General features: G+C 38.7%; 1 protein-coding gene across 5 annotated transcripts in view; it reads right to left on the minus strand.

Annotated features, from left to right (window-relative positions):
- Positions 1-24,168, minus strand: part of LPP (LIM domain containing preferred translocation partner in lipoma) — a 702,694-nt gene that overhangs the window by 297,068 nt on the left and 381,458 nt on the right. The window contains exon 1 of one of the 5 annotated variants that reach the window (XM_058662127.1): positions 12,101-12,242. The exons of the other annotated variants lie outside the window; for them this stretch is intronic. The gene's annotated coding sequence lies outside the window, so the exon portion shown is untranslated. Of the gene's footprint in view, positions 1-12,100; positions 12,243-24,168 lie in introns of those variants that run through there. 5 annotated transcript variants of the gene reach the window in all.

Genomic DNA, 24,168 nt, shown 5'->3' on the forward strand with positions numbered 1-24,168 from the left:
TCCCTTCACTCAGGATTAAATCGTTACAATAACTAAAGTTACAACATGACATGGACTGGTGAAGAAAATTTTATAAAGAAAAATGCATACATATAGAAGGAGTGGTCTTAGGAAAAGGGGACACAATTCATAAAAAACATCTGGGGGAAAATAAATTATATGTTTCAGCTATTAAAGACCCACACTCTTGGCTGCCATACATTCAATCAAGATTTTAAAGCAACAGGAAAATGGAAGGGGAACAGAGGTAATTACTATCACCTAGCTTGGACATGGGTTATTATAAACACCTGGCAGGTACTCAAGTGTCCCGTTCTCTCTTCAGGGTAGTTGGGGAAAAGAACTACTCTATTTATTAAAGAGTGAAGCTAACATTAAAACCTATAGTTGTACTTTTGCTTTGAGTGAGATTCAAGTGCTACTCAAAGATTCCAACGGTACAAGGGCAACAGACTGACTTCAAAAAATCATATTTTTCTCTACTACACCACAATTAAGATCTAGGTTTCAAACTTTCTGCTGAGAAAGATGCTGGAGAGTGACTTTCTATCGAGAGAGAAACATATATGTAGGTACAATCATGGATTTATCTAAAGTACTTGTTAGAGTGAGTGTTTGACACAGTGTTTAAGCAACTGATTGGGATGCTTGCATCCCATATTGGTGTGCCTGAGTGTGAGGGCCAGCTCTGCCCCAGTACAGTTTCCTGCTAACATCTACCCAGGCAGGCAGTATGAAGTGGGCAAGTACTTTATGTGGGAAACCCAGACTGAGTTGAAGCGCCTGGCTCTTTCTTGGCCCAGCTCTAGCTATTACAGAGCAAAAAAACCAGTGGATGGAAAATCTCAGTCTGTTTCTCACTCAGCCTTTCAAATGAATAAAAATAACAAACCAGAACAAATGCACACATTTTTTACAGTTATACAAATATTTATACAAGTTATTATGTATATATCTGTACATATATATACATACATGTATATCTGTATACAAAAACATGTATATCCCTTCACGTTTAAGCACTATGTATTTTGAAATTCTAAGTGTAGGAAATGAGTTATAATTCAGATCATACATAGCTTATATCTAATTAACAGAAGAATATATAAGATAAGGCATGATTAAAAGAAAACAAGCTGGATGAGAAGTCTGGTTTTGTCATATACACAATTAGAACTCATAAATTATATATGTATATGTATATATATATATATGTATGTATTTATTTATGTGTGCTAGGATTCCATTTGGATGACAGTTTGTGTCCTGCTGCTCTACTTCCCACCCAGCTCCCTGCTTATTGACTGGGAAAGTAGTAGAGGATGGCTCATAGCCTTGGGCACCTAGACCTGTGTGGAAATCCTGGAAGAGTCTCCTAGCTCCTAGATTCACATCGATTCAGCTCTTGCCACTGCAGACATTTGGGAAGTTAACCAGGGCATGGAAGATCCTTCTCTTTGTCTTTCTAGCTGTCCAGAAATCTGATCTGCCTTTCCAATAAAAATAAACAAAATTTTTAAAAAATCTTAAAGTACTTTAATTTTAATGTGAAAGGAAGTAAGAAACAAAGAGAGCAAGATTGCCCACCCACTGCCTCCATGGGTGTCCATTTTTAAGAATGTGAAATTATAATGGGCACAGAACTGAAATGAGGTATGTGTGTTCCAAGTGGTGTCTTGACCATCGGGCCCAATTTGTTGCCTGAGAAGTTAACAGCCAAGTCCCTACTACTACACACAGCAATATTATATAACTAGACACTGTAGGGAAGGGGTTCCTGGAGACCATGAGGTTATAGCTCAGTGATCATCAGAGCATCAGTACTATCCTGTGTGAGATCACCACTCTGCAGCTACAAAATGCTTCATACTGATTTCTTCCCATCAACTCAGCTTGATTACAAATATTGTTGTTCCATTATTCCCGAGGAAAAAGGGGGCTCCACAATGACTACAATAGTTACCGTTCTCAACCAGTAAGCGGTACAGCCAGAGTCTGAATCAACATCTTAAATTATTTTAAAGAAAGAGAAACCAAGATAAAACGCATAAAGTTTTCTGAAGACATACGCCTCTTTGCCATTTTGAACGGCAGCTTCTGGATATCTGCTAAACGACAACAAAGGCGTTAGAAAAACGTTATTGACGAGCTCCCCAACCCATTAGTCTCATTCAAGACAAGATATACCTATAACATTTTTTTAACAAGACAAAAACAGTCTGGCATCAGAACATGAAAAATTCACATCTAGTGTTTTCAATTCCTGTTGCTCTGTTTTCTGAGATATTCAAGCTAGTCTATATGTGTGTGTGTGTGTGTGTGTGTGTTGTGTGTATATATATAGACAGAGAAAGAGAGAGAAGAAATGGATCTCACTTTTAGAATCCTAAACTCAAAATTAAACACTCTAGAATAGCCCTGTAAATAAATAAATAAATAAGCCATTTCTTCTACCTCTCATGTAAAATGAATATTAGTAAAGTTGATAAAATAGCAGAGCCAATACAAAATACAATTCTCATAATGTGTGTTATGTGGAAAGACCCCAACTCGATATTGCACCAGCTTATCATTTGCTAAATCAGGAAGTGACCTGACAACCCACTTGTTTAATGTCTTTTCATCTAAGCTGTTACCACTGGGTTGACCTCAACAACTCACCATATGGTTTGAACTGAAAACTCCTAATTCCATGATAAATCGAAGAAACATTGACTCTCAGAGAGCTGTCCTCTTTCTTGAAGCATGTCTTGATTTAAAACAGCAGCCTAAAGTGAACCAACAATTACCCAAACAGAGAACATGAACCTCTAGGTCAAATATGGGTCCTAAGTCAGTTTTTTGGGTGTTCAGAATGTTGGGCGTAGGGGATACTCAGAAGGTAAGAAAAAATCCATTGTATCTTCTTCTCCTGTACTTCCACACAGCTCCATCTACTGCTAAATGCTCAGGATCGACAACCTCTCAACAAGGGGAGGGGGGCAGAGCGGGGGGACCAAGAGTGGAGCAGGTGGACAGAAAGAGGTTTATATCCCAACCATGAAGACTCTCAGATCCTCACCAAGGACTGTCAGTATGAGCACCAAGGACTACATCCCAACTGCAAAGGAGACCACAGGGAATTGGAGTGCCTTTGGAGGTCTAGAACTCTGATGTCACCCACCCCCATCTGGCTCTACCACATAGGTTGGAACAAGTCCAAATCCTGCCTTGCAGGATCCAAGGTCATCGGAATGACAACCAGGAGCCCTGAGCGGTCCACAGAAACAGAACAGTAAACTTCCTTCGGGACTAGGGAGGGGAGCCTTCTCTGGTCCTTGCCTGGTTCCGACTTTGGATCCCCACCCTCTCTGGCAATGGCTATCAGGATCGCTCCAGTAACCCCTTAAAACAAACAATCTAGAATAGACAGAGAACAACAAGGAAAGCTTAGAATCAGACAGGAAACGGTCAGCGTGGATACACTTAGACCTCACTAGGTGGGACACAAAGATTAGTTACTCCTCACTAGGGTATTGAAGATTTCTCTGCACACCCCTCCTAAAACTGTTCACCTAAACTGTTGACATATGTCTTGTTAGAGTTATAGAGTTAGACTACCCCCAAAACAGCCAGGTTCAGCAAAATCATGCTTCAACACTAAATACTACTAAATACTAAATACTAAATACTAAAATTAAAATAGACACGAGACAGCTGAATAGTAATCTATAGCCATTTTAAGGTGTATAGAACCCGGTTGTATATAAACTAAAATTGAAATGTCAATGAAGAAGTCACAGCATGTGGTTCAGAACTTGCATTCTTTTTTTTTTTTTAACATATTGGTTACTCAATACCATGTCAATTAATTCCATAACATTATAATTTGTTACTAATGTTATGTTGGGGCTTTTAATTGATTGGGATGATACTCTGCCGGCTCTACCTTCAGACCAGAAACGGTCTCCCAAAGAAACCGTTTAACTTACCTGGACAATAAGATGCTGCACTTTATGCTTGGTTAATGCTTGCAATGAAAGAATCTCAACTGAATTTGAACTGTGGTAATGCAACAAGGTGGAGGAATCCACCATGGGGGAGGGTTTGGGGATGGGGTGAAGGGAATCCCAGTGCCTATAAAACTGTGTCACATAATGCAATGTAATCAATAAAAAAGCAGGAAAAAATAAATTGGATCCCCAAAATGCTCAGGATCCCCAAAACACAAGCTTAGCTTTTTCCCTAAATCAAAATTTTATTTGGTTTTATAGAATAGATAAGAATGATCCTAAATGGTACCAAGAGATGAGAACAACTGACGGGATCCCATTTCTCAGCATCCTTCACTCAAGAAGTCCATGTCACCAGCAATACTAATTTAATTAGAATGATGGTGCTACAAGTGGATTACCACTCTAGCTAGTGAGTTTCCAGGGTAACTATGTTTTTGTCATGTATAAATCCATGAAGACTAAGGGCTCAGGGAGAGTCAGCATCAAGCAGGAGGTCAAGAATCAATGCCAAAGAGAACTATACCAATGATGTATTGGTTATGGTGGACTGGATTCAAAATCCCTACCTTGTCATGTAGTAGCTGACTGATTTCAGAAAAAGAAGCCCATTTCACTTCTCCAGGCCTTATTTCCTCCTCTGTAACATGAACATTATAAAGCCACCTGTCCCAAAAGGTCATTAGAAGAACAGAACAAGAGCCAACCTTGTGGTACAGAGTATTGGACAGTGCCAGTATCCTATATGGCAATGCTGGTTTCTTTTCTTTTCTTTTTCTTTTTTAAAGATTTATTTACTTTTATTACAAAGTCAGATATACAGAGAGGAGGAGAGACAGTGAGGAACATCTTCCATACGAAGATTCACTCCCCAAGTGAGCAGGGAGCTGGATGGGAAGTGGAGCCGCCGGGACCAGAACCAGCACCCATATGGGATCCCGGCGCCTTCGAGGTGAGGACTTTAGCCGCTAGGGCATGACGCCGGGCCCAATGCTGGTTTGTTTTCATGCTATGCAGCTTCCTGACAGAACATCTGGAATGATGGCACATAATGGACCAATTACTTGGGCACTGCCACAACGTGGGAAACTGGGATGGAGTTTTCTCGTTCCTGGATATAAAGTGACCCAGTCCTGGTTATTGTAGTCATTTAAGAAGTTAATTAGCAGATGAAATATCTGTCTCCCTGCCTTTCAACTTCAAAAATGAATCTTCATGAAAACTAAGAAAGTTAGCAGAGGGCACAGGAGCTGCAATTGATGCATTTTAAACCCTAAATGGAAGCAAACCGTAACAAATTATACATTATGATAGATGTCCTAAACCTAGAGACTGGAAGGCTGAGAGAGCTGGAACTTTACTTTTTCACTTAGAATAATGGAGGGAAAGCAAACTGAAGTCTTCTAAAGAGAGGCTGACATGACTTTAAATATCATCTGGTTTATCGGTGTGCTGATGTTTTCACTGTTTCCACGAATATGCTACCAGGTCCCAGACAATTCCCAATTCTGACAGAGAACGACCACAGCTTCACAGACCACAGGCAATGTTTGGGGAAGCTGTTTGTGCTTAGCGTGTTAGAATTAACTAAAATGAATGCCTCACAGCCACAGCCATGGCCCAGTGAGCCTGCTTCCTCCCAGGGGAAAGATTCACATGTAACAATCACAAAGAACAAAGAGGGAGTTTCCACTTTATTGAAAAAATGACCAGAAACTCATGAGTGCCCTAAAAATGTCTTGAGTTTTCAGTTGGAAGAGGACATCGATTTTGCTATATCCTTACTACTGGAAAAGGAATCTGAAGCTGAATATATATTAGTTTCATCTGTAAAATCTACCTCGCTAGGTAAACTCTCCCCTCACCACCATCACCACCATGGGAGATTACCTGGCAAATGAGAACCAGAATTCCAAATGTATACCTGTGCCATGCATTCAAATAACTTTCCATGAAGAAACAGCAAAGCAGGGAGAAGGACAAAGTTTGAGAGCAAGAACTTGCATGCAGAGAAAAGTTTCTGTTGTCCTAAGATTAAATGCTGAGGCAGGAAGAGATACTATTCTTGAATCAAGTGAGAAAAGATGGTGAAGTGCGATATTAAAATGCAGCACACTGGAATAAGTTTGCCTCTATAAAAACTGTTATGTTCTGTATGTGATTTAAATTAATGCCTATATTTGTGGGAGATAAAATTAAAATGAAGATAAATGGTGCCAGCACATAGCGTGTTCGCTGGAGCAATAAATAAGGCAGTGAAAGGTATTTTACATTTCAGTCACATCTATCCAGAGAGCTCAAAGCACTTGAGGAACACTTGTTAAGTGAATGCTATAATAGATTTGTGAGGCACCAAGATGGTTATTATATGTGTCTTTCAAAAAGCTACTGGAGGCTAAATGACCTAACAGTTGCTGCATGAGGATGCTGAAGGCCTGGTTTTCTAGCCAGTTTCCCCTGCTCTTCCTGGACATGTACCTATGTATGTGCAAAGAAGGCCGCCAACCCATAACATACCACAGATGTCATTATTAATACGATATCTGAGTAGCAGGATGGATGACAGTGTTCACTAAGCAAAGGGAAGGGTAGGCAACTACATCTGTCTATTATTCTATCATCTATCAATTATCTATCTATCTATCTATCTATCTATCTATCTATCTATCTATGTATCAGCACATCCCCCTCTCCCCAAACCACACGACCAATGTTGTCAGAACATCCCATGAGTGATGGTACAGTGCTGCGCCAACTACCTTTGGCTTGAAGACAGGTCTGAAACATTGACTATAGGTGCCCTCTTTTCCACAAGCAGCTCTTCAAACCTGTCCTACACATGTCCGTTCTGACCCTTCACAGCAGACTTGGGCCAAATGCTCACTGGCTTTCTCTTACTATCCTTTTGTCCCACAAATCTAATGGCTGCTGTCTGAGTTCAAAGCTCTGCTTGACAACCAGCCAGATTAACATGCAAAGTGCAAACAAGCAAGACTGGACATGTTTTGATCATGCGTGGCAGTCACTGATAATTGACTTGCAATGTGGCCATTGCTCTCTTCTACATTCACATAGGTTATAGATTTTCCAAAATGGACAGTTTAAATAAATCACAAATTGAAGCATACTGTGGAAACACTGGCAGCCCCAGCTAACTGGGACAATACTCCTCTACTATGCTAAGCTACCAGGAAAGCTAGTGTGCTGCTCAGGAGAGGGCTCCTGGCCTCAGACGAGGCGCCAAAAGAAATATGTCACTATTTTTGTAGATCATTTTAGGCATAGCCAGACGAAATTTTAGGGATCCCTGGGGATCACCTAATCTACTTTTTTCTTCCCAGAAGCATTCTCGACTGTTTGCATCTTCCTTTTACAATCTAAAACATGCATTTGCGTCAATTATGGGTTCTGGCACACAAATTCCTGTTGTTCCTCTTCTGTACAAGTACGTGTACCTCTTTGTTCTCCTCTATATACTGGATATCATGGCCATATCCACTTCACAAAGATAAAGGGTTAACCCATGGACATGCACATACAACAATGCTTGTCACATAGAAATGCTGTTGCTATTGCTGCTAAAGGTAGTCATGGATGCTTCTCTTCAAGTACATGCAGCTCTCTGCTTCCCGGCACCTTTAGGGCAAGGTGGAGCCCTGTGGATGACTGACTGTGTTACATGGGGGCTAGAGCATCTGTCTGCCAGCTCTAGGCCCATCAAGCTCCTTTTTTTTCCCCCTCAGGGAGTGAAATCAGCAATGTTTGGGATGCTTCAAAACACTCTTCTCATTCTAGGTGAACAGTGAGTGTGAACAAGAGCCTGGCTTTATGAGGTCTGCTGTGCGTTGTCATTGTGACATCCCTTCACAATCTTGATATTTGCTTTATTATAAAGGGTGTCTACTTCTATCACTAAATGTAACTGCCCTAATCAAGAGAAAAGGACATTTGATTTTAATGGACAGATAAAATTTCAGCCCAATTTAGTGCAATATTTGCTGAATGAACTAAGTCAATTTCTCTAGAATTTTGGTAAACTGAAAATATTATTTCAACACACTCCATTCAGATTCACAGATTTGGGGACCCTTAATTCCAATAGCAAACCTACCAGAGAGAACTCTAACACTAAGCCTTTACTACATCTCAAATCAAAAGTGAATAAATACTGTTATACTCATGGAAATAAAACCAGTGCCATTTAAATTTTGATATGGCACTCTTATATATATTTTTAATCATATACTTGATACAAGAAATGGCTTGGGTCAGAGTTCTGACATCCTTATAGGTCCCAGTTCAAGTCCCCACTGTACTCCAGCTCCTTGATGTTGCATCTAGGAAAGCAGTGGAAAATAGCCTAACTGGTTGAGCCCCTGTGCCCCTGTGGGAGACCCAGTAGATGCTCACGGCTTCTACTTTCTGATATGCCCAGCTCTGATCATTACAGCCATTTAGTGAGAGAACTGGGTGATGAAACATCTCTTTCTCTCTCCCTCCCTCCCTCCTTTTCTACTTCTCTTTCTCTGTCTCTCTTTGTAAATCTGTCTTGCAATTATAAACACAATTTTTAAATGGTTAAAATTATTAACTCACTTTGTTTTAAAGCCATGTCAAGTGAAGCAAATGGAAGCATTTCTAATTTTTTGCTTATTTTACACTTAGAGTTCAACACTCTGGATCACCTTTCAATTACTTATTCCCATGAAACTGTCCTTTGAGACACTAAGAGCAATAGTACAGTAAGAGTCCACTATCATCTCCAGGATTGTCTTTAATTCAATGGGTCAATATAAGTTCACATCTAAAGACAAAACTATCTGACTCACAGTAATCAGTCATATATGTTAATTATATGAATAAATTTGAATCTAAGAAATGATGAGATGAGTATATGAGAGACAAGAGCCTTGATAATCTGTGTATATTATAGAAGGAGGTGTTATCACGATTTTGATGAATGTGATATAGCATCAAAGGCAATGTGACATCTTTAGAATAACTGTTCTTAGCAACTATGCAGTCAGGCTTTTTCTAACAGTGATTAGGTCATCATTTATTTACTCAGAAGGTAGGGATATAAATATTATAAACACTTAAGAAAATGCTTAAGCATTGAAATTGTTTAGGTATGGCATAAGGGGCCACTCATTTTGCCTATGGTGAAAAAAAAGAAATTAACCATAAGGTCATTTACGGGTCTTTTCTAAAATATGTGGGCAAGGACAGGCATTTGGCACAGTGGGTTAAAGATGCCATTTGTAACACCTATATTCCATAGTGGAATGCCAGGTGTTTGGTACTGACTCCACTTTGGATGGCTCAGGACCATATGATTACTTGGATTAAGTTCTAAGCCCCTGTGTTGGCCTGTCCTAGCCCTGGGTGTTGCAGGAATATGAACAATGAACTGACACACGCGAGATTTTCCTCTGTCTTTGCCTCAAGTACACATAATTAAATACATTATACAAAATAATGTGGACAGGGCTAGCATAGTGCCATAAGAGATAAATCCTCTACCTGCTGGCATTGGCATGCCATAAGAGTACTGGTTTGCATCCCTACTTTGTTCTACTGCCGAAGCCAGCTCTTTGCTTACTCCCTGGGAAAGCAGTGGAGGATGGCCCAAGTCCTTGACCCCTGTACCGACGTGGGAGACCTGGAAGCAGGTCCTAGCTCTCAGCTTTGGACTGCTTCATTTCTGCCTAGTCATTGCCGCCATTTGAGGAGTGAATAAGCAGATGGAAGACCTCTCCCTCTAGCTTTCACAGTGTGTGTGTGTGTGTCTCCCTCTTTCTCTGACTTCCAAGGGAAAAATAAATAATGAAAATAATAACATGGTCAATTAGATTCGGAGAGCTCTTTTTTTTTTGAGAAGCTTAGGAAAAAGGCAGTGGGGGCAGCTTACACGAAACTCTATCTTTTGAAAATGTTCAGGTATACAAACAATGGAGATATATATAAGGTTTATACCTACCACATACCAGCATGCACATGTAGGGGATTTTAAAATACACGTGTCTGTGTGTGTATGTGTGTTTAGCCTCATTCTGGTATCTGTGCTTATACACGGGCATTATTATTGAAAAGGCAATCACCCTTACTAAACATCTGAAGGCCAAATGTGCACTTGATCCTCACAGAGCATGAAATTAGACTTAATCTGTGCCCTGAAGGAAAATCTTACTGAACAAGTATAAAATTGATTTCTCTCTCTTTCTCTCTCTCTTTTTAAGCAGTTCTTTATCTCTTCTCCTTCTTAAAGGACAGTACAATTGTACAATTACTTAGGAGGTACAATCAAAGCTTTGAGCATAGCTCTTTATACACTTATCAAATGAGTATGATAATTTGCTATAATTCTCCCTCCTGATTATATATAGTAGCTATTTCATTCTCTAAATAATATCTTGTACTTTTTTTAGAAGTTGGTTAAATTGACTAAGAGGAGAATATTAGGCTCAGTTTCTTTGAAGGGTAATACAGTGGGAGTGACTGTATAATTATCTCCACCGGGCTTTCACCCACCGCACAATGTCGGCTACTATATCTATTGCTTTCCTGTTGAGAACTCCAGTTAATCCTACGAACTAGCACACTGGCAAATGAGGCAGGCATATTTTATTTTTAACTTGAGACTGAGCGAATAAGGGGAAAAATACCAAGATTGATTGAATCTGATACTTCTGCAATTTTTATTTTTAGCCATTCAGTTACATGTTCAACCAAGTAGGTACAATAATTTAAGCATTAGAACTACTTGTATGGCAGTATCCCATCCAGTACTTTCTAACACCAACTGTCCTTTAAGCCACTCCACAGCTCAGTGATTTTATGCTTGGCAATTACTACTCTATCCTGGATGGATAGTTTTATTATATTTTAAATTGATGTGGATTTTGTTTTCAAAATATTAACCATTCCAAATGCTCCAAGCAAACTTAATTTTTAAAAACAACTCAATAGCTTCCGGCAGAAGTAAGTTTAACATAAGCCCTTCAATGAACATCTTGGGATTGTGAGAAGAATGTCATTCACCAATACTGCCCAACACCATTACATGAGAGATTCTCTTTAATGACAGGCACCTGGATAGGGCGTTGAGTAGTCTGATGTGTTTATGACCAATGATTGACACCGGCCTGGCTCTTTGACCTTTCTTTGTGTCTTATTATGAGTACACTGTACTAATTAGAAAGTAAGAAGTTTAAACTTACCACATTATACCCTTGAATTAGACTACCAGATTGCTACAACTCAGAAACAAACTACCATTATATTGAAGTCATCATTCGTTTAAAAACTGATTACCACTAAAGTAGATTCAAGGTTATAGAGGACATGGGTTATCATGGAGAACAAATGAGCATGAGATTCCTGCATGTCCTGTAATTAGACTGAGGTAGCAACTCTATAAATCTGGCATCACTGAAGTGTAAAAACGCAATAGACACAGAGAACACTTGCCCAACCTCCCTCTTCACTAGCATGGTGACTGTATTTTCAATGGTATCTGGACTTAAGAGCTAGACTGCCTTGGCCTAAAACAGCAGACTACCTGCTGAATGCAGCAGTCAATTACCCCTCTCTGGGCCACAATTTCCTAACCTGTAACGGGTAGGGGTGGGGGCAGGGGATATTACAGACTATCTTGCCAAGATAATTAAGTAAATTAGTACACGCAAGTGATATATTACGTTCCCAACACACGTTGCTTACATTATCCATCTTTTTCTGAATTTTCTACTAATAGAAATAGTTGGTTATTTCTCAAAAAGATCAAACTGATGAGCAGAATTCTATTTAAAATTTTGGCTAAATAAGCATAAAAAATAATTGTCTATAACACTGTGCCTAGCTTCTGTCTATAACACAAGTTCTCTCCAGTTCAAAAATACCCAGAGTTGTGTATCTAGAACACACTTATAATTACCTCAAAAACCTCTCATGTTTCAATTTCTTCTCAAACTGGTGCCCCTAGTATCTCCAGGTGCCTACCGGACAAGGAGCAGAATATACAGTCATCATATTGCATCTGTTCATAAACTTCCCTTTCAAGCCTTTTCAAGACATGATTTAACAACATATGTTTCTATTCTACTTACATTCTGAAGGTATTTCAAATTTCTTTCCCAAATAAACACAGTTTTTGCTTATGCACATCTTTGTTACAATTCAGCTCCTTCTATCCAGCTAAACTGTGGCCTGCCTTAAAAATAAAAATCTCAGGTATCCTTTGTGATTTAATTCAAGTATCACATCACTTAAATTACCTCATCCTTCTTTATGACCTCACAGTAAAGCAAAATCATGCCTACTGAAGCCTTCTTGGACAGACTCTCCACCATTTGGCCTCAGTTGCAACTGTTCATCAGCACCAAGTTGTATGTTCTCATTTAGGCATGGCCAGTCTCAACGCTAGTCCTTGACCCATCTCCTTTACCAGAACATTATATGCCTAACTTTCCCATGAGAAAAACACAGAATTCCTACATGTTTCCTAGAAACCTATTCAGAGATGACCAGACCTCAGAAACCTTCTAGATCAAACCTTTGTCCTCCCAATGTGATCCCTGAGTACCTCCTTACTAAATATAGGTCTGTAACAACATATTATAACTTTTCTGGACATTATGTGGTAGGCTGTATCTTGTACACCAACTGCCAGTTTCATTAATGTTAATACCTGGAAAGTCTCTGGTACATGGCAGGTACCCAACAAACAGTGGCTTACACTGATTATTTCTTTTAAAAATGGGAAGGTGGTGAATTCAAAGGCAAGTGAATTGTACCTAAAAAAATCTGGTAAGTTTTAAAAAATGTGAACTATCAATCTATCTTTCCTTTTTTTCCCCCAATTTATTCGAGAGGTAGGGAGACAAACAGAATGCCAGATAGACTCCTCAGTAGCTAGTCCATTCGCCAAATGCCTACAATAACCAACGCTGAGCTAAACAAAATCAAGAACTGGGATTGCAATTCAGTCTTATCCTGAGGGGTTCAAGCAACCAACGTTGGGAGTTATTCCTTGTTGCTTTCCAGAGAGAGCATGAACAGAAAGTTGGAACTGGGTGTGCAGCCAGGACTTAAAAATTAGGCAATCCAATAAGGGATGACGGTATCTCAACTGCTATACAAAATGCCTGCCATATCCTCAAATCTACCTTTTTACCACAGTTTATCAAATACGTTATTAGAGGTCTTACAGGGATGCCTAAATCCCAGTTGTAGAGCTTGGCACCTTCATGATGGTCAAGCTTAATTATGTTAACTAAAATTAATAATAAAGGAGTAACACATCATACTTAGATCCATTGAACCACATTTTAAAAATGAGCAGCTAATGCAATGTTTTTCAATAAGTAAATTAATGATGGCAACTAACATGAGATAACACAGATAGAATGTTCTTTTACTTCAATATCCACATTTTGTAAATAGGAAACTGAGTCCATTAAAAAAAGTGAATGATCAATAAATCATTACAAGGATAAATTTTACCTAAAATGTATCACTGATGATGTTGAACTTAGAAAGATTTTAGCATTTGGATGTGGACTATACACTAAATACTGGTGCTGAAAGGTATTTCCTAAAATGAGTAATTCACCACTTTTTTACATGACCAGATTAAACAGATATTGTTATGGATGGGAAGATGAACAAACCAATTTTGACAATATATGAGACATTAATTTGGTGGACTACCATTAGAAATGATTGATATTTTTAAAAAGCCTATGTCAAAAAAACACAATAAGAATGTTACAGAAATTGGAAAAAAATGCTAATGATGTCTTCCATGGAACAATCCCATAACAAATACTTACTGATTGAAATAAAAGCAAAGCAAAACAAAAATAAAAGAAAAGCAAATAGTTACCAATTAAGAATTAGCAGCACTTGGGAGACTTGAAATTTTTCAAAACTTTCCAACATTAACATCAGGAATATGACTGCGAATCAGCCACCAGATATCCACCAGCATGGTATTACATCAGAAAGTTAGGGACAAGCATTTCATAGCCTTGCTTTCAGGGTACTAATCACGAAAAGGGTTAAACCAGCCATGTGCTCAGACCACTCTCCATCATATAGGCATTTATCTTAAGCAACGAAAAAACATGTTTGTACTATTTGGTCAGAAACATCCAAACCCTATGTCCTAAGACATTCCATGAAGCTTAAAATTACAGTTATGTATCTAATTCTCTCAAAGGAAGCATCTGTTTCCGGAGTTCACCATGGATCATTTCAGTTTCGTACAAGTCCAATTCCATTCCTACAGCAGAGAACACATTCTGACTTACAGGTGTGACTTCAGCAGCAGTCAACTGCTTCCAGAAACCTGGATGACATTCTTAGAGACCATTACTCCATATTTACCTGTTTCACTACGCGGAAGTATCAGCTGGATTATATGTGTTTTCATATTCCCTTAACCTCTTCTTGATTTAAGGTGAATCATAGCAAGGGTCTCATCTGACTGATTATTTACTTCATTCTAGAACTCAGAGTTGATCAAGGTATGATGAGTGAAGAAAAACAACAGACCCTTAGATCTGACCTTGATCTTTCACATGGCAGTTGTGTGATTTCTGGCAAGTCTTCCTGGCTCTAGTCAAACAAATCAAGACTGGTAGTCATATGCTCCTCAGAGTGTAAATGAGACTAGACGCAAATATCTGATACGTTAAAAATATGGTATTTAGCTAATGAAGATCACAGTATCACAGAAGACTTGCTATGTGATGCCTTCTGTTATAAGCACTGATGCCTCTGATGGTAACGGAAATCACCATAAAAAATATCTGGTGCCAGCTAATCCACCTTATAATAGTTTCTTATTGATCATAGGATGGATTTCAAGCTGAAAGAAATTATAGAAAAGAGTATGCTTCCTACTAAATAGAAGTGATAGGACATGACACATTTGATACTCATAACAACCATGACATAGGTCCTATTAAAACTCCTATTTTAAAGATGTGGAAATTGAGACAGACAAATTTCAAGGAATTTGTTCAAACTTACACAACAAGATTTTATGAAAATGAGAAAAGAATACAAGGATTCATAAAGCTTTATGGGTTCAACTCTTAGAAACCCACAAATGATATAACTGAGGCATAAAACCTTCCTCTCTGAAGTGTGCCATGTTCTGAGATCTAACAATTCTCATGGCAAAGTACTATGAAAATAAAAGTAGGAAGGTAACAGCTTTAAACACTAAACTTCAAATTTTTACAATTTGCATCCTCTTTGCATATTGGTACCAGACCAATTTGCACTCATTTGGATTTGGCTCTTAAGTTTCTTAATCCTTTCATTTAACTGTTTTCTGTATTCTTAATGATACTGTAGGCTATTCTGAGGATGATATTCAGCATGTTTTTAGATCTCCTGTCTCCCCTTCCCCACCCTACAATCCTTTCTCTCAGCATAGGGGGCACAGAATAAATGATGCTGACTAATTAAAAGCAAAAAAAGAGAACTGATTTGGCATCATATCCATAGCATGATATTTAAAAAGACACAACTCCTCAAGCATACATTATTGTTGGCTTCCTGAATATGATTAGTGGCAATCTTGATGTAATTTACAGTCTGACAACATGGATTTTGGAAAGAAGCAGAAATATCCTCCAGAGGTTTCGTGTGAGTGCTTGGGGTGGGGTGTGGAAAGGAAAGCAATGCTTGCAAGGTTTGAGTGACTGTGACATGACCAAGACAACAGTTACTGAACGGATTTCTTGGACTGATCACAGTGAAAATGTAAAAATAAAATGAATTATTTGGTGAGGTGATGAGAAATAGACAACAGAGGCAACATCTAAAATGATACTCAAAGAAAAGGTAACAGTCTCCTTCAGTGCCCATTTGGAAACAGCAATGTTCTTCCATGTGTAAAATCACCTCTATGCACAGAAATGTTCTTAGTGAGTATTGTTCTCAAATAAGAAAATCAAGACAAGTAATATTCTGAATCATCTGTGACACTCTAACATAGTTATTATGAAAGGCAATCATAATATAAGCCCTTTTATATTATTTTGCTTTCACTGAAGGGAAGATTAAAAACAATCACAATTGCATAATTTTTAATGATTACTTATCAAAGCCATTGTATAGCTGACAGCTTGCAAAGTAGACAAAATTGAATCCTTTCATTCACTTTCCCATCATCTGATATTGCCTACTGAGTATACCAGGAACAATTCTTTATGAAATTAAGGTCAAGTACCAGAAACCACTCCAAAATCCCTTAATTTCTAAATCCCAAGTGGCAATCCCTCTCCTCCAGCCTCTCTGTAGCAGGCATGTCGGAGTTGGGTAAATAAGCACAGATCACTTCTATAAAAATCTGAAAAGTTGGTGAGTAGAAGAACATCTCTTCATTTTCTAGGAGTGCATGTTTATAAAAATAAACCTCAAATATATTAAAACTCCCTTTTCAGTCATCAAATATTGAAAGCTCTGTATTACTTTAGTCTAACATGGTTTACTCTATTCAGTTCTGTAAATTTGTTCTCCACAGTATGATATCATACACATTTCATAGAGTTTTAGGGGCAAACACAGATCATATTCTGGGTTTAGATAATTGTTAGAAATATTACCTTGGAAGGGATAAAAAATAGAAGAAAGTCCCTTAAAAGTATTAACATTCTAAAAACATTTCATAGTTGCTTTCTAATGGGCTTATTGCTGAGCTAATCCTATAACCAGAAATCTTCAAAGTGCATGTATATAAATTGTGATTTATACCTTTTAAAGTATACTGGCATTTTGTTGGACTGCTGTTGGTCAGAGAGGAGCTTGCTTACAATATGCTTAGATGTGCAGGTTTATGAAAGAGTATGTTCTAGTCATGAGGAACTCACAATTAATGTACTGGAATAAGCAATGCAAAATCGTCTAGGTTTAATTCCTTATGCTATGTTTTTAGCATGAGCTTCTGCCCAACCTCAAAAGGTGTCAATCTTTTCACCTGTGAAAAGGAAAATACAAAAAGTAGTTCTTTGGCTTTTTAAAGAGCCATTACATTTTGAACATCGGAAATGCAAACCTTTAGTAATGACCATTACTCAAAATGCTCCTATGGGAAGCTTTCCATTTTAAATGTTAACTAAATTCCTTAAGCAGTTGAATATTCCTTCTGATGCCTGGATTAGCCAAAATGAGTGCTTTACAAACTCACTTTAAATTTGATTGAAACAGACATTTTATTGTAGGTGAGAAATCAAGAACATGGTACAAGAATACCGTATAGCAAGCCAAGGGGATTTTGTGTGCACTTGAAGATTAAAAATAACTTGGTGGTCTATATTGCCTTTCAACTAATATAAAACAGAAAAGAACTACCTAACAGTTTTTTTTTTTAAAGATTTATTCATTTTATTACAGCCAGATATACACAGAGGAGGAGAGACGGAAAGGAAGATCTTCCATCCGGTAGTTCACTCCCCAAGTGAGCCGCAATTGGCCGGTGCGCGCCGATCCGATGCCGGGAACCTGGAACCTCTTCCGGGTCTCCCACACGGGTGCAGGGTCCCAATGCATTGGGCCGTCCTCAACTGCTTTCCCAGGCCACAAGCAGGGAGCTGGATGGGAAGTGGAGCTGCCAGGATTAGAACCGGCGCCCACATGGGATCCCGGGGCTTCCAAGGCGAGGACTTTGGCCGCTAGGCCATGCCGCCGGGCCCTACCCAACAGTTTTTACAAATAAGTAAATAAAGAGGGTTATGATAGATTCTCTTTTTCAAAACATTATTTATTTTGCATTCATTTGAAAGGCAAAAAGAGAGACGCCTTCTATCTGCTTTTTCACTTTCCAAATGCCTGTTAGAATAGGCACAGGCCAAAGCCAGAGGTTCAGAACTTAATCCACGTGCCCCATGTGAGTGGCAGGGACACAACTTCTAACAGTCATCAACTGTCTCCTGGGGGGCACAGCAGCAGGATGCAGGCCAGGAACCAGATAATTCAGACTTGAACACTAAGATGCAGAATGTGGCATTCTCAGTTAGTGGCTTAAAAACAGTACCCCAGCACTCTTCTCTGTAATGAATTTTTTTAGAAATCCAAGAAACACAATGCAGACACAGTAGGTAAGAGTCAGATCTTGGTACTACAACTCAAGCTTTTCAGGGATTTATCTAGTGTATCAAGAAGGATTTACCCCCAATTCCCTTGATTTCTCATGCTTCTTGCGACTCCTTATCCATACAAATTTCCCTCTCCACTTTCAAGAACAGTGAAGCTATGTAGCATACATTTTCTCTTGTGAGTATTCCCTTCTCCATGAGCAATCTGTTCTTAAAGAATCACCCTTTCTTTCTCTGTATAAATAAAGCATCAAAGGACTACTTTTCTACTATGAAAATCTGTTCTAGTTCATATTGTCTCCAGAACTCGGTTCTGTTCTACACATTCACTAGAATATTCCATGAATCCTACTACATGAGACCCTTCCCAATGGCAGGTGTCATTTTACCTCGGGGCAGAGGCATTAACTTTGGTCCTTCTCCTATGCTATCCTCTTTCAGTATCAAATATTTTTAAAAACTTCATTATGAGACTAAACACAGAGACAGTTCATTACTGGTTACAGGAATGTCACCAACTCAATCAAAGGCTTCACAATGCATTTTGAGCATGCCAAGTTGAATGTTGCATTTTCAGAATCCTGTACTGGGCTGGGTTAAAAATATCCTGTGATACAGAAGTGCATAAAATGTTGGGTCTCTGTTAGCCCTCAGCTCTGGTTAAGCAATGAGCCACAAAAAGTTGTTTGTTTTAATAAAAAAAACACATCACCACAGGTTTGTAACAGGTAATTATGAATGCTAACCACAAATAATTGGATCCGAGATTGAAATCCAACCAGACCAGATAGTCATGAGTGATGCTGGAGCAAGAATCCTTTCCCAAGTTGTACTGGAGGAGAACCAGCTAAAATAACTCTTACATTGCTTTGGACATCAGAGTGCACGAGTAAGAGCAGTTGTTACCAGGGACTACATGGAGGAAAGGCAGGATACACAGAGCAGGATGAAGAAGCATAAGGAAGAAAGGCTCACAGGATAAGGGACCCTGTCTGTGGGCCAAGACTGAACACATTCACAGTTAAAAGCAGATACAGGACACTTAAAGGAAAACGAGGATAAGACAGTGGGAAACTACTCCTGGTCCAGTGGAGACCCTCTGGACAAAGAAATGCAGAATACATTTTTTCTTGTGGACAAGATCAGCGAAAGTTTTGCCCACAGTGATGTTTCCGGTCTCCAGAAGACTTTGTTGCCTACCTGCTAACGTGCCCTTTTGGATTTCTTTCCTTCTGTTTGTGCTGTTTACCATACATTTTCATTCAATATCTTTTAAGGTAGCTTTAAGTCCATTTTAGCACTAAGCATCTGAAAGAACCTGCCAATAACAGACCCAAGAAACAATTTCTTGAGTCTAAAAGGACTTACACTAAATTTTATCCTATCCTTGAATTTAACCAATGAATATGCCTATTAACACAAAGAAGAACGTAAAACAGGACAGAATGACGGGAGAGAGGGTTTGCATTACATCAGATCTCTCTGACTGTCAAGCACAACACACACAGTATTTGTAGTTGAGGAAACATTGATGAAGATGTTGATGTGCAGTCTACAGTAGCAAACAATTCTTCATCATGATCTTCTTTAAGATATTTGCATTTCCAGGTTTTGATCCACTGCTGATTGCCATCATTATGACCAATGAGAAAGGTAGAATAAAATACAATGAAATAGTCTGGCAGCTAAGGTGGACGTGACACACTGGACCTTCCTATCCTATAATATGTACATAGAATCCAATCATTTAATTGTGCAAAAGAATAGTTTGTTCATAAGGAATAAGTTAAAGATATATTTTACTGCATCCCTCCATTTGTATTTTTAATTATGGTAGATATTTTTACTGTACCAAGTACCTTATTCTGTCTCAGTGAAGAGTGGTAGCCATTGTAAGTAACCAAGTATGTTCCAAGAGCCCGTAACTCATTTTCCACAGTGAGTGCATGGATCCAAACCGCAGAGACAAGGAAAATAGCCTCCCTGGCATTTGCTCTCTTGGCCACAAATGTCTGTTTGGAGAAGTGTCTGGGTTGTTCTGAACAACACATCTCCATAAACTGTGTAGGAGCCCGGTTTGGTGATCAAAGCTGATATAAGGATTTCAGCCTTTAGGTGGTGATCCAAACTAACTTTTGATAGTCACAGAAAAAAAATCCATTTTAATTCTATAATCACAGTTTCACAAAGATCCACTTGCACAAAAGTTCTTCTTAACATTGCTTCTCAAGAAGAACAGCTGAAATGCTATATGATGGTACATGTGGAAAATGCTACATGATGGTACATTCATTCTTTGTGGAAAATGCTACATGATGGTACATTCATTCTTTGTGGAAAATGCTACATGATGGTACATTCATTCTTTGTGGAAAATGCTACATGATGGTACATTCATTCTTTGTGGAAAATGCTACATGATGGTACACTCATTCTTTGGAGCATGGTACAGATAAACATTTTGCTTTTTTATTGAAATGAAAAGTCCCAGAAGAGTGATCTTGAATAAAGCAGATAATAATATTATGATATAGTGTTTATATGCAAGGGTACCTTTAAAAGTGTCTAAAAAGTGGGGTTAAAAGATAAAATTTATTTAGGGGGCAAAATTTTTTGAGATTTATGCATATTTTTATTGCAGGATATATCTCCTATGGGCTTTCTGAGAAGTTCTTAAAGATTCATGTATCAATAAGTTGTAAAGAATCAAAAAGAAGTACATCCATCTGACAACAGTGACTACTATTTGCAGAAACAGGCAGTTGAATAGAAAAGGAGACTGCAGGATGCCTCTTGTGTTGCACTCCTCTCATATTTCACTGATGAAACCTGTCATCATGAGAACTTGTTTTCACATTCCATGTATCTGTATACTTCAATAAAATTAAGGAACAGGATGCCTACAATTTGATTCAATGTACAGCATACATGAGGAATAGCTGGGTGACCAAAGATAGCAGTGGAGCAATCATTGCAGTTGTAGACCAAACTCTGTAACTTGGGAAAGGAGAATTTTGGCCAAGTCATTCAACTCAATATGTAACACTGGGATGATAGTGTCAGGTTTTCAGGCCAGGCAAACTCATAGACTCGATCTGATAATGAATTAGGGCCAGTGTGCAAACCAATGAGCACTCTATAAATCTCAACGACCCTGATTATTACCGCTCATATCTTTGACCTCCCAGATTTCCCTGGAGAGGAGCTGCTAAGTTTGTGATAATAGCTCATACATTTCTAACTCTTCTGTATGAGCCATGCTGTTTTATCTTCTCAGTCTCCTTTCACTGAGGTCTGAAATTAAAACAAACATCAAATAAGGCCGTAGGATTGTATTTTATCTGTCACATATTGCTGTCATTAAACACACTTGAAGTGAGTGGGATTAGTTCAAATAAAACTGCTTCTTTCTCAAACTCAACAAACAGAGGGGGGAGAAAAAGAAGCACACACTTGAATCATATTCAGAGGCATTGCATGTTACATTTCAAGGAGATGCTCCGTCTGGCAGGCTGACACAGTAATAAGTTCTTTTAATTGTCAGGTCAGGCAGACTACAGATCCAGGCTGTCAATTCTTTTGTTGCAGTTTTATTTTACTATTGCTAGCTCATTAAAAAAAGAAAAAAAACTCCCGATTTTTCTATAGAAGGAAACTTGTTTTTTCCTTCGGAGGCCTGATTTAAGCAGGCAACCTCTCATTCCCATAACCATCTACCTCTGAGCATTAGCCATGTTGGAGACATGTGTTATCGAAATTCAACAACTGATATTGAAGAAAAGCCCTATCAGGTTGAAAGCCACTGCAAACCTGGGAGATAAATTGTTAAAACCAAAAGTCACACTCGTATGAATCAAAGGTGTGGGTATACTTGATTCAATCCTTAATTTTGCTTTGCTGTTATGATTATTTTTAACTTTTAAAAAGAATTATTTATTTTTATTGCAAAGGCAGATATACAGAGAGGAAGAGAGACAGGGAGATCTTCTGTCCAATGATTCACTCCCAAGGCGGTCACAATGGCCAGAGCTGTGCCTATCCAAAGCCAGGATCCAGGAACTTCGTCTAGGTCTCCCACAGGTGCAGAATCCCAAGGCTTTGGGGCTGGCCTTGACTGCTTTCCCAGGCCACAATCAAAGAGCTGGATGGAAAGCAGGGTCACTAGGATTAGAACCAGCACCAATATGGGATCTTGGCACGTGCGAGGCGAGGACTTAGGCCCTCATTTTTAGGATCCTAATTTTTACTTTAAAAAAAATTATGATACATTTCCTTAGGCTCAGGGATTTCCCTTTCACCCTTTCCCTCACCTCTCACCACAACAGTATGGTCCTTCAACAATAGTTACAAGTCATAAAGTCCAGCATTCTATTGTTACCCAGATATCTAACAATTTTATTAGGAAGTTTTTTTTTTTTTTAATTGAGAGGCAAGGAGAGAGGAAAAAAAATGTCCCCAGTCATTAAGTCTCCCTTGCCCCTCCCCCAAGTGCCTACAACTGCCTACAAGTGCCAGAGTTGAGCTAAACTTAAACTTGGAGACAAACTCAATCTAGGTCTCACACATGGTAAGAGGATTTCAATCACTTGAGCCATCAGCCCTATCCACCACCCCTCCAGGGTCTCCATTAGTAGGAAAAAGCCAGAATCAGGAGATACAGCCAGGCAGCCAGGCCATAGTGAGGAGCCATGCACTGTCAATACGGCAGGTGGGCTTGTTAATCACTAAGCTAAACTTGCACTGTGCCATAGCCCAATCCTCATTTAAAAGAAATTACATTTCATATATATAAACAAACCAAATACAACCTCTGTTGGCTGAAGTTATAAAAAGAGAGAGAGAGGGAAAGCAACAGATAGTAAGGGGAACCTGAATATGTAAATGTGCAAGTACACATGTGAATGTTTGAGTAAGCATGAACAGCATACACTGTGGAATTTTCCAGATTTAGGAAACATGGTCATCCTTCTCAGCCTTAACTGCTTACATTCATGCAGGACAGAATCCCACACCTTGCCATTCTCATTAGAACATGTCGTTTCCAATTATTGTACCTTTACTGATAATTTTTCTTTTTTAGAATAAAGCCCTTTTCCAAATTTTTGCTTAATTAAATTTCACATGTCAGTGATTAATATGCATCTCTGGACAAAAACCTACTTTCTAAGCAACCTGTATTTCCTTACAAAATTAAAAATAATAGAGGAGTATAGTATCAGTATTAATTAAGAAGGAAATCATGCTGGAGAATTTATCGTAGCTGAACCTTAGAAAGAAACTAGTTTGGGATGGTGTTTTGGTACAGTGGAGATAGCTGACTTATGGGTATAGGTTAGGTTCCCAGCTGATCTACTTTCAATCCAGTTCTCTGCTAAGGATCCTTGGAAGCAGTGGATGACAGCCCAAGTGTCTGAGCTCCTGCCACACATCCAGGAAACCTGGATGGAGTCTCAGCCTCCTGACTTTGGCCTGGCTCACACCCTGCCTTTGCAGCCATTTGGGAAACAAACTGGTAAATAGAAAATCTCCTCTCTGTGGAACTCCACCTTTCAAAGAAATAAATAAACCTTTTCTTAAAGGACCTAGTTTAATGCCTTCCTAAAGACGTATTACGTAATCAGAGAAGTGAGTTGTCAACATCATATAATTGATAGGAGTCTTGGGAACTGCTTTTGTGCCTTAGTCCAGTGCTTTCTACACTATGCTGTTTCCTTACATTTTTGAGAAATGGCAGGATCATGTACTGAGAAGCTTAGTAGATTAGCAAAATTTAGAATGTAGCTCCAATTAAAAATGGGAGCAAAAATCTAGCTTGATTATTAAAACATAGTACTTTTTGAAACTGTGACTGTTACCAGGATATCTGAGATTACACATTATGCATCAAGTGAACCACCCTTCCCAATCACAATGAAAAAGGATGTACTACAAAGTTCTATAGAAGCCTGTGCATGCTGTGAATTATGACACTGAAGTTCAATGCCCTTGGGGCTTCAAAAATAATGTAAAGTGACAAATTATTGGATAATTAGGGATGTAGACACTATCGGCTTAAGAAAATGTTT

Source organism: Ochotona princeps, chromosome 3, assembly GCF_030435755.1.
Source record: "Ochotona princeps isolate mOchPri1 chromosome 3, mOchPri1.hap1, whole genome shotgun sequence".
NCBI classification, from domain to species: Eukaryota; Metazoa; Chordata; class Mammalia; order Lagomorpha; family Ochotonidae; genus Ochotona; species Ochotona princeps.